Source organism: Oncorhynchus kisutch, unplaced genomic scaffold, assembly GCF_002021735.2.
Source record: "Oncorhynchus kisutch isolate 150728-3 unplaced genomic scaffold, Okis_V2 scaffold755, whole genome shotgun sequence".
NCBI lineage: Eukaryota > Metazoa > Chordata > Actinopteri > Salmoniformes > Salmonidae > Oncorhynchus > Oncorhynchus kisutch.
The window spans coordinates 126,221-137,138 of NW_022262700.1; the positions used below are offsets into that span (position 1 = coordinate 126,221).

Below are 10,918 nucleotides of genomic sequence, written 5' to 3' on the forward strand. Positions count from 1 at the left end.
GTAGTAGTAGTAGTAGTAGTAGTAGTATTAGTAGTAGTAGTAGTAGTAGTAGTATCAGTAGTAGTAGTAGTAGCAGTAGTAGTAGTAGTAGTAGTATCAGTAGTAGTAGTAGTATTAGTAGTAGTAGTAGCAGTAGTAGTATCAGTAGTAGTAGTAGTAGTAGTAGTAGTAGTAGTAGTAGTAGTAGCAGTAGTAGTATCAGTAGTAGTAGTAGTAGTAGCAGTAGTAGTATCAGTAGAAGTAGTAGTAGTAGCAGTAGTAGTATCAGTAGTAGTAGTAGTAGTAGCAGTAGTAGTATCAGTAGTAGTAGTAGTAGTAGCAGTAGTAGTAGCAGTAGTAGTAGTAGTAGCAGTAGTAGTAGTAGCAGTAGTAGTATCAGTAGTAGTAGTAGTAGCAGTAGTAGTAGTAGCAGTAGTAGTATCAGTAGTAGTAGTAGTAGTAGCAGTAGTAGTAGCAGTAGTAGTAGTAGTAGCAGTAGTAGTATCAGTAGTAGTAGTAGTAGTAGCAGTAGTAGTATCAGTAGTAGTAGTAGTAGTAGTAGCAGTAGTAGTATCAGTAGTAGTAGTAGTAGTAGCAGTAGTAGTATTGTTCGGACTTCTCCTATAAGCCTATCACATGAAATGAACCGGAGTGAACTCAACTGTTATCAGGAATAACAACGTTCTGAGTCATACTGGCTATTCAATAGAAAAGTTATAGGAGACACATAATGTCATACCTATTGGTGTCCTGTCATTTTCAAAACGAAACAGACAGGACAGATGGCCCCATAAGAGAGGACACTTTTCTATCTTTTGACCTCAACACAATCCGTTTCACCAGTCAAAAGTTGGACCCAAATTTGACACCAGAAGAATTGAACATGATGATGATTAGCCCAATGATAAACTACCCCACCCTCTCCTTCTCCCCTCCCCTCATTCTCTCCTCCTCCTCCTCCTCCTCCTCCTCCTCACCATCATATCTCTAATGACTATCAGTACCATTAGCTCTGTAATACAACGATTACTGTAGCATCTGTCACTACGCCAACCATCACCATATGGTCTGTACTGTCAAACACGGGATGGGTTTAAATAGGGTTCTAGAAGGGCGTTTATATGTTCGACGCCCAGACACTGAGGTTTACAGTGAATCTATCTATTTACTGCCCTCTGCTTCGTGGTGTAGTGTATTGTATAGGTCTATTTCTCTATTTTCTAACATGGCCGTCTGTGTATTAATATTTGATATAACCTCCTTGTTGTTGTCTGTCTGAGTCCCGGAGCTCAGTTAAGCATCAGATCTACTACACACAATACTACTACACACGACCTCAATTCTTTTTTTTCACGTCATTCTACATCATAGAGGCTATATGGTATTGATTTGTCTGTTACAATTAAATGGAATCCGCACAAGGGAATATTCTTTTAGAATCACAAATCATTTTCGGATAGATTTTTTTAAGAACTATGTCATTGGTGCAAACCACAGTAATAGCATATTGATAATTATGATAATAATAATTATAATAACAACAATAATAATAGTGTAATAATAATTATAATTATAACAATAGTCTAATGATAATAATAATATAATTTATAATAATCATAATTATAATGATAATAATAATAATAATTATAATAATCATAATTATAATGATAATAATAATATTAATTATTATAATAATAACATCGATAATAATAGCATACATTGTGATAATAATAATAACAATTATAATAACGATAATAATAACAATTATAATAACAAGACTAATAATAATTACAATGATAATAATAATAATGATAATAACAGCCTACATGATTATACTGTAATAAAACAATTGCAATTTATATTTTACACAAGATACCAGTTAATTGAAATACACACAATTGGGTTCCTTAAATAATTCATAAACTGAGAATTGAAAAAATTAATAAGCGGAGTACAACAGAGACTCTAATTAAAAACGTGAGTAATTATCATCAGAGCTCTTTAATGTAGACCTGGCCTGTAGACCCAAACACATACACACGTCTTTGAACCACATTTTGCTAATATGTAAATAAATGGATCAATAAATTAACCTAATAATTGATAACATGGTTCTGTAGTGTTTTACATATGTTCATTCACTTAGGCCTGTCCTATGCAAATCAATGCTATTTCTATAATATGTTACTGTATACAGAAGAATAAAAACACCTCAAAACCATTTGTCTTCAGACGAGGTGGATCATGTCCCCGGTGTTAAAGGCCTACTAAGTCATTGTAAATGTAGCATTACGTTTCTACAGCAACATTGTTGAACCAGAGATCTCCTCGCAGATCAACGAGATGCCTTATTTTCTAACCACAGTGAAGAAGAAGTGACAATAAACATTTAATGAAGCCAGAGACCTCGCACCCGTCTCCAAGCAGTGTCAGAATAATTCCAAAAGAACGTTAGTAGTACGGCGGCTCCATCTGACTGACATCAAAAAAGCGAATGAAAAAAGAATAATAACCCAATTTAAACTGATGCTGTGTTTATTCACATTGACCAAAGACTTGACCTTGTCCTCTCTTCGAATATTTCTACCACAAGATATTGGAGGATATAGTTTGAAGGCTCTACTTTCCCACTGCGTTTAGAAAAACGAAATTCTAAATGCAGGTGATGCAATATTAATCGTGGTTTGCTGATATAAAATGCAATATTTTCCGACAGCTGGTGGGGTTTCGGGGAGCCGTCAGACAGCTAGTGGGGTTTCGGGAAGCCGTCAGATGAAAGCACTAGTCTCGGCTGTAGACTAGAAAAACGCGTTTATTACTTTTGTTTGGCTTTTGGCTAGGAGAGGAGAGAAGGAACACTGTAACGTGAGTAAAAGGATGACTCTTTATATTGAGTGCAATGCCGAAACGAATTTAGAGTTGTACTAATTTACTTGATATAAAACGTCTATAAATTTTTTTTTTTTTTCGATGTAATTCAATGTTGTTTTAAACAACACCAAGTAAAAGGAAAGAAACTGTAAATTGCTGTCGAGTGTATAACCTAGTACTGCACTGGGTCGCAGTTCCATTCTGAAAGTAAGATTCGTACTTTCATAGTGACGCAAACAAACTGAAGAACCACAATCTCTGTTTGCGTGTTGTTTTATATAAAAACAGTGGATGTTGTACAACTTTTATAATAAATTAAAAAAAAAGTTGTGTTAATTTATTTAAAAGTTTAAACATTGTATTTGGAATATTATGGGTTATGTTTATGGCTTGTAGTTGGCTAGTAATTTGAACTAGTGAGTTTAACCTATCATTTTGCACTATATTCGTTTTTTGTTATGAAGAAATTCGTTTTTTGCTTTTGGACCAAGTCAGTATAAAGGCTGAAGATGCAAATGTCTTAGTCACCCCTTTCTCTTTACAATTTTGTTGGAATCCTTGTGAAGTAAAAACGCTTATTATCTTGTATTATCTCTTGTTCATATAGAAGCCTGTCTCTACAGCTCGTGCCGCTCCACTCGGGCAGAACACCGCGCCATGCAGCCTGCACCTCACGCAACTGCAATAATTCAGCCTGGCGAACAGCTCCCTTGCAGATTGAAGAGTAATGCATTATTGAAAGGCTATATCAAACAGCTCGGGGGGGGGGGGGGGGGGGGGGGGGGGGCTCTCTTTTTTTGTTGTTGCTCTGCTCTCCTCAGACCGACCGACCGGCCAGGCAGGGGCTCGAGATGAAGTCCCGGTGTCTGACGGAACTAAAGCTCCTAATATGTTAATGACCGTAGGGGATGCCGGAAGGTACTGGCCGGGTTACTACCGGCCTCAGCTGCCGCAGCACCATATGTCAACCCGGTTGGCCACGTGTATATCTATTAATCAAGAAGATGTTGCATATTAAAAAACAACAACTTATTAAACAATATCCATTCCAGTTAAACCAATAATAACTACTATAGCACCAGTAATGGCGACACAAATGACAAATAAAAAATCAGACATGGATTTAAAAGCGTCATGTTTTTTTTTCTCATTATTTAGCTTTTCCCTCCTTTGTTTTTGAGGAGACGCATTGTACGAAATTGGTAGGAATCACAGTATATTATTTTCTATGATCGACTGAAACCAAAATATTGCTTTTTGTAACAGTTAAAAGTCTGTCTGTCGAGGTGTTGAGTTTTGCCCCGTCGTTGGCAGTCACGGTGTGATTATGATGCACGTGAAGAAAGGAGCGAGAGGTTCTAGGCTCGCTCTACCTCTACTTGCACCGGGGAGAAACCGGGGAGAAATGCTTCTATTTCCTAGTGGCTGGTTTGACCTTGCGTTAAGACAAAATACTCGACAGAAAAGGAAAAAACAAAAGAACAAGGAAGGAAACAGAAAAATAATAATAGCCTTCATCTACTGGAGAAATATAGGAAGACGCTATAAAGCCGTCTCAGGGGGGCTATACTAACTCAGAATAAAATAGTTATTAACATATAATAACTGTCGATATAGCCTAAAAAAGAATGGATTTATTTCAATAGGTATTGCGTTATAATTTGAGTAATCTGCACATCACAAAAAAAAGTCTATATGGAACCATAATTGTGTACTAATGGATGTTTTTCGCTCTCTCCCCCCCTTCCTCCCCTCTCGTCAAACACAAAATCACCCTAATATCCACCCCGCACCTCTCCCCATATAATGTGTCTTGAGTTACCATAGATCTCATAAATTAACTCCTTTAGGCTATACTATCGCGAGAGTAATTAATCTAGCCCGTGGATGTAAATAAAGTGAAATTGGATTCCTGACAGACGAGATGAGGAGGAGGCCCCTCTGACACCACGTGACAATCCGAAATAATGATTCCACGGTGCCACAGTCCTTTATATATGGAAACGCCGTGCGGGGCACTTTAGATTTACGAGCTCATGACTTTGTACAATAGCTGAGAGGGAGCTGTGAGCGAACAACGCAGAACGTTATAGCTGCGGTTACGATCCCAAGTTAAGACGGATTATATCACGGTAATTATAGTGCTCTCGCTACTAAACTAAAACATGAAAATAAATATACAAAAACAGCATCCAGACTCCAGAACAATTTGGAAATGTAGGCAACTATTGAACAAGTTTTTTTCCACATCTAGTTTGATGAGACAACGGCGTGTTTCCTCTTGAATAAAGACCTTTTATATAAAAGGCTATTTAAGATCAGGAGGAGAAAAAAAGGCCTTTTAAAAAGTTGCCTACATGCCCATATAGGCATAAATACAGGCAATACATTTACCTCCAAAGGGCCAAAATGAATGTGATTAGTATTATGATTGTCTGTTACTTCTCATATGCAGCAGAATGAAGTGAATCACCCCCATCGAGGTCTCTATATTGGTTATAACAATGACCATGAAGGAGGGCCTCCAGGAAGTGATGTCAAGCAGGGGGGTTGAGAAGTATGTCCCCTAGATCTATATTCATTTCCCCGCTTGTATTTGTCCTGGGTAATCCACCACCGTCCAGGGCTCCTATGGACGTGGTGACGTTGTTGACACAGCGGCACATTTCAATCACCCGGGGGTTCACCGTCATACGAACAATTTATTTGTCTAATAAATCCGTCATTTAGGAAGAAAAATATTTGATCTGGAGGCTCTGACCTCTCCCCGTTTACTGAGATGCCGACGCCGGGGAAGGATAGGATGACAGAAGGTTCTATATAGTATATAGCCCTCGATGACACCAGCTGAGGAACCATGAATATGAAACCGTGAACCAGCTAGACGTGTGAATCTCAATGACGGAGATATAGGCTAGGGCTACACACAATCTTCTAGAGAAAACGAAGAGAAAATCCAGGTCACACACACACGCACGCACACACACACACACACACACACACACACACACACACACACACACACACACACACACACACACACACACACACACACACACACACACACACACACACACACACACACACACACACACACACACACACACACACACACACACACAACTCCAAACAGAATCAGCTGGGATTCGATTCCATTTGGCCCTCGAAATGTCATTCAGATTGACACACTCCACACGCTACAACAGTGTCGCCTTCCTTCCAACCTTCCCTTTGTCCCATGTCACATAAAACATATTCCAATTACCATTGAATAAACATAACATATAAACTAAGGTTAAAACGGCACCGATTGTATCTCCGATTGCCTTTTTTTGACAGTCTATTTCGTGGCTGCAATACTTCAGCCTAGTAAAGGAAATCCGTGTTTTTGTTTTTTTGTTTTACTAGACTAGATTTTTTTTTAACAATCTTTTCGTTTTACTAGATTATAAGAATTATAAGAAGTCTGAAGTCCAACCCTGAGGATGTCTCTTGTATTGAAGCAGGTTTTGGATGAGTGCGTTTCATTTTTAAATCATCTTTTAGATTACTTTTTTCTTTCTTCCTTTTTATTAAGGAAGTGAAACGGCCGTGTCTATCCATCTTTGAAACAATTCCGTCTTTGCAAACTGTATCATTCACAAATTACTGTCTTTAAATTATAAGAATTATAATCTAGACCCCAACGGATTAGAATCTAGACCCCAATGGATTAGAATCTAGACCCCAATGGATTAGAATCTAGACCCCAATGGATTAGAATCTAGACCCCAACGGATTAGAATCTAGACCCCAACGGATTAGAATCTAGACACCAACAGATTAGAATCTAGACACCAATGGATTAGAATCTAGACCCCAATGGATTAGAATCTAGACCCCAATGGATTAGAATCTAGACCCCCAACTAATTAGAATATAGACACCAACGGATTAGAATCTAGAACCCAACAAATTAGAATCTAGACCCCAACAGATTAGAATCTAGACACCAACGGATTAGAATCTAGACACCAACGGATTAGAATCTAGAACCCAACAAATTAGAATCTAGACCCCAATGGATTAGAATCTAGAACCCAACGGATTAGAATCTAGACCCCAACAGATTAGAATCTAGAACCCAACAAATTAGAATCTAGACCCCAATGGATTAGAATCTAGACCCCAATGGATTAGAATCTAGACCCCAACGGATTAGAATCTAGACCCCAATGGATTAGAATCTAGACCCCAATGGATTAGAATCTAGACCCCAATGGATTAGAATCTAGACCCCAGCGGATTAGAATCTAGACCCTAACGGATTAGAATATAAACCCCAACATTTTAGAATCTAGACCCTAATGGATTAGAATCTAGAACCCAACATTTTAGAATCTAGACCCTAACGGATTAGAATCTAGAACCCAATATTTTAGAATCTAGACCCCAACATTTTAGAATCTAGACCCCAACGGATTAGAATCTAGACCCCAATGTATTAGAATCTAGACCACAACGGATTAGAATCTAGACCCCAATGGATTAGAGTCTAGAACCCAACATTTTAGAATCTAGACCCCAACATTTTAGAATCTAGACCCTAATGGATTAGAATCTAGACCCCACATTTTAGAATCTAGAACCCAACATTTTAGAATCTAGACCCTAACGGATTAGAATCTAGACACCAACAGATTAGAATCTAGACACCAATGGATTAGAATCTAGACCCCAATGGATTAGAATCTAGACCCCAATGGATTAGAATCTAGACCCCCAACTAATTAGAATATAGACACCAACGGATTAGAATCTAGAACCCAACAAATTATAATCTAGACCCCAACAGATTAGAATCTAGACACCAACGGATTAGAATCTAGACACCAACGGATTAGAATCTAGAACCCAACAAATTAGAATCTAGACCCCAATGGATTAGAATCTAGAACCCAACGGATTAGAATCTAGACCCCAACAGATTAGAATCTAGAACCCAACAAATTAGAATCTAGACCCCAATGGATTAGAATCTAGACCCCAATGGATTAGAATCTAGACCCCAACGGATTAGAATCTAGACCCCAATGGATTAGAATCTAGACCCCAATGGATTAGAATCTAGACCCCAATGGATTAGAATCTAGACCCCAACGGATTAGAATCTAGACCCCAGCGGATTAGAATCTAGACCCTAACGGATTAGAATATAAACCCCAACATTTTAGAATCTAGACCCTAATGGATTAGAATCTAGAACCCAACATTTTAGAATCTAGACCCTAACGGATTAGAATCTAGAACCCAATATTTTAGAATCTAGACCCCAACATTTTAGAATCTAGACCCCAACGGATTAGAATCTAGACCCCAATGTATTAGAATCTAGACCACAACGGATTAGAATCTAGACCCCAATGGATTAGAGTCTAGAACCCAACATTTTAGAATCTAGACCCCAACATTTTAGAATCTAGACCCTAATGGATTAGAATCTAGACCCCACATTTTAGAATCTAGAACCCAACATTTTAGAATCTAGACCCTAACGGATTAGAATCTAGACCCCACATTTTAGAATCTAGACCCCAACGGATTAGAATCTAGAACCCAACATTTTAGAATCTAGACCCCAACATTTTAGAATCCAGGGTCATTGGAAGGCATTCTCTTTGTAGATTCTATATGCCTGTCTAGCGACGGGCCCGTAGATATGTCATTGGTTTTCCCGGGCCACTCTTTAGCGGTATGATGGCTCGAGGCGCTTCTCTTATTGATCCGAGGTATTGGACACATGTGCTCGTCATCAATACCCCCCACGTGCAGCCTTCTGGTGGTGACGTGCCTGTCTCTGCTTTCAACTGCTCTCTATCACACGTTGGACTCATCTAAGAGGCTTGTTGGGAGAAATGTCCCGCATGGAAAAAATTAATGGCATTTTGAGGCAAACGCACATGTCATTTTGAGTCTTCTGCCATTTTCTCTGCTTATAATGGTTTTCTGTGCCTTATGCCACTGTCCATGGTGCTGAAAGATACCAGGGTTACTTTACTCTATGTGACTTCAGGTCCACTGTCCATGGTGCTGAAAGATACCAGGGGTTACTTTACTCTATGTGACTTCAGGTCCACTGTCCATGGTGCTGAAAGATACCAGGGTTACTTTACTCTATGTGACTTCAGGTCCACTGTCCATGGTGCTGAAAGATAGCAGGGTTACTTTACTCTATGTGACTTCAGGTCCACTGTCCATGGTGCTGAAAGATACCAGGGTTACTTTACTGTATGTGACTTCAGGTCCACTGTCCATGGTGCTGAAAGATACCAGGGTTACTTTACTGTATGTGACTTCAGGTCCACTGTCCATGGTGCTGAAAGATACCAGGGGTTACATCAGTCGTTCCCAACCAGGGGTACTTGACCTTTCCACAAATGGGTACTTGGGTACACAAATGAGAAGACTCATGAGACCATAGGCCTTCTGGTAAAATGCACAAGAGGGGATACTCCAGGGGTTCTCTGGGCAGAGCAACATTCAGTCGGTGGTACAGTGGCCTGAAAAAGGATGGAAACTACTGGTATACATTATACACTGTAATTCTCTGTCCTTGGTCCTGAAATGTACCATGTTTTACATTATATGCTGTAATTCTCTGTCCTTGGTCCTGAAAGGTACCCTGTTTTACATGATGACTTGTAATTCTCTGTCCTTGGTCCTGAAAGGTACCCTGTTTTACATTATGACTTGTAATTCTCTGTCCTTGGTCCTGAAAGGTACCCTGTTTTACATGATGACTTGTAATTCTCTGTCCTTGGTCCTGAAAGGTACCCTGTTTTACATGATGACTTGTAATTCTCTGTCCTTGGTCCTGAAAGGTACCCTGTTTTACATTATATGCTGTAATTCTCTGTCCTTGGTACTGAAAGGCTTCACGTGTCTCTACACCAATGTCCGTTGTGCTGAATTGTAGATAACGGCCTTATGGTCCAATAGGTCTATGAACAAGTGAATTGTTTATTCACGTTGAATATGTTTTCCACTATTATGTATCTATAGGTTATCATGCAAGTAGAGGGCCTAAGTTTAATATATTTAGATTAAGGTGTGTGTGTGTGTGTGTTGAGAGCAATACCATCATCATGTGTTCCAGCACCTCCCAGCCACAGCAGCATCATCATGTGTTCCAGCACCTCCCAGCCACAGTAGCATCATCATGTGTTCCAGCTCCTCCCAGCCACAGTAGCATCAACATGTGTTCCAGCTCCTCCCAGCCACAGCAGCAGTAGCATCATCATGTGTTCCAGCTCCTCCCAGCCACAGCAGCATCAACATGTGTTCCAGCCACAGCAGCAGTAGCATCATCATGTGTTCCAGCTCCTCCCAGCCACAGCAGCATCATCATGTGTTCCAGCTCCTCCCAGCCACAGTAGCATCATCATGTGTTCCAGCTCCTCCCAGCCACAGCAGCATCAACATGTGTTCCAGCTCCTCCCAGCCACAGCAGCAGTAGCATCATCATGTGTTCCAGCTCCTCCCAGCCACAGCAGCATCATCATGTGTTCCAGCTCCTCCCAGCCACAGCAGCATCATCATGTGTTCCAGCTCCTCCCAGCCACAGTAGCATCATCATGTGCTCCAGGTCCTCCCAGCCACAGTAGCATCATCATGTGTTCCAGCTCCTCCCAGCCACAGTAGCATCATCATGTGTTCCAGCTCCTCCCAGCCACAGCAGCAGTAGCATCATCATGTGTTCCAGCACCTCCCAGCCACAGCAGCAGTAGCATCATCATGTGTTCCAGCTCCTCCCAGCCACAGCAGCATCATCATGTGTTCCAGCTCCTCCCAGCCACAGCAGCATCATCATGTGTTCCAGCTCCTCCCAGCCACAGCAACAGTAGCATCATCATGTGTTCCAGCTCCTCCCAGCCACAGCAGGAGTAGCATCATCATGTGTTCCAGCTCCTCCCAGCCACAGCAGGAGCAGCATGTGTTCCAGCTCCTCCCAGCCACAGCAGGAGCAGCATGTGTTCCAGCTCCTCCCAGCCACAGCAGGAGCAGCATGTGTTCCAGCTCCTCCCAGCCA

General features: G+C 40.5%; 1 long non-coding RNA gene across 1 annotated transcript; it reads left to right on the forward strand.

Moving 5' to 3' along the window:
* Positions 1-2,716: 2,716 nt before the first annotated feature.
* LOC116361857 (uncharacterized) lies at positions 2,717-3,972 on the forward strand. The gene is made up of 2 exons (XR_004207659.1): positions 2,717-2,844; positions 3,458-3,972. It is a non-coding gene; the product is annotated as an uncharacterized LOC116361857 (long non-coding RNA).
* The last annotated feature ends 6,946 nt before the right edge of the window (positions 3,973-10,918 follow it).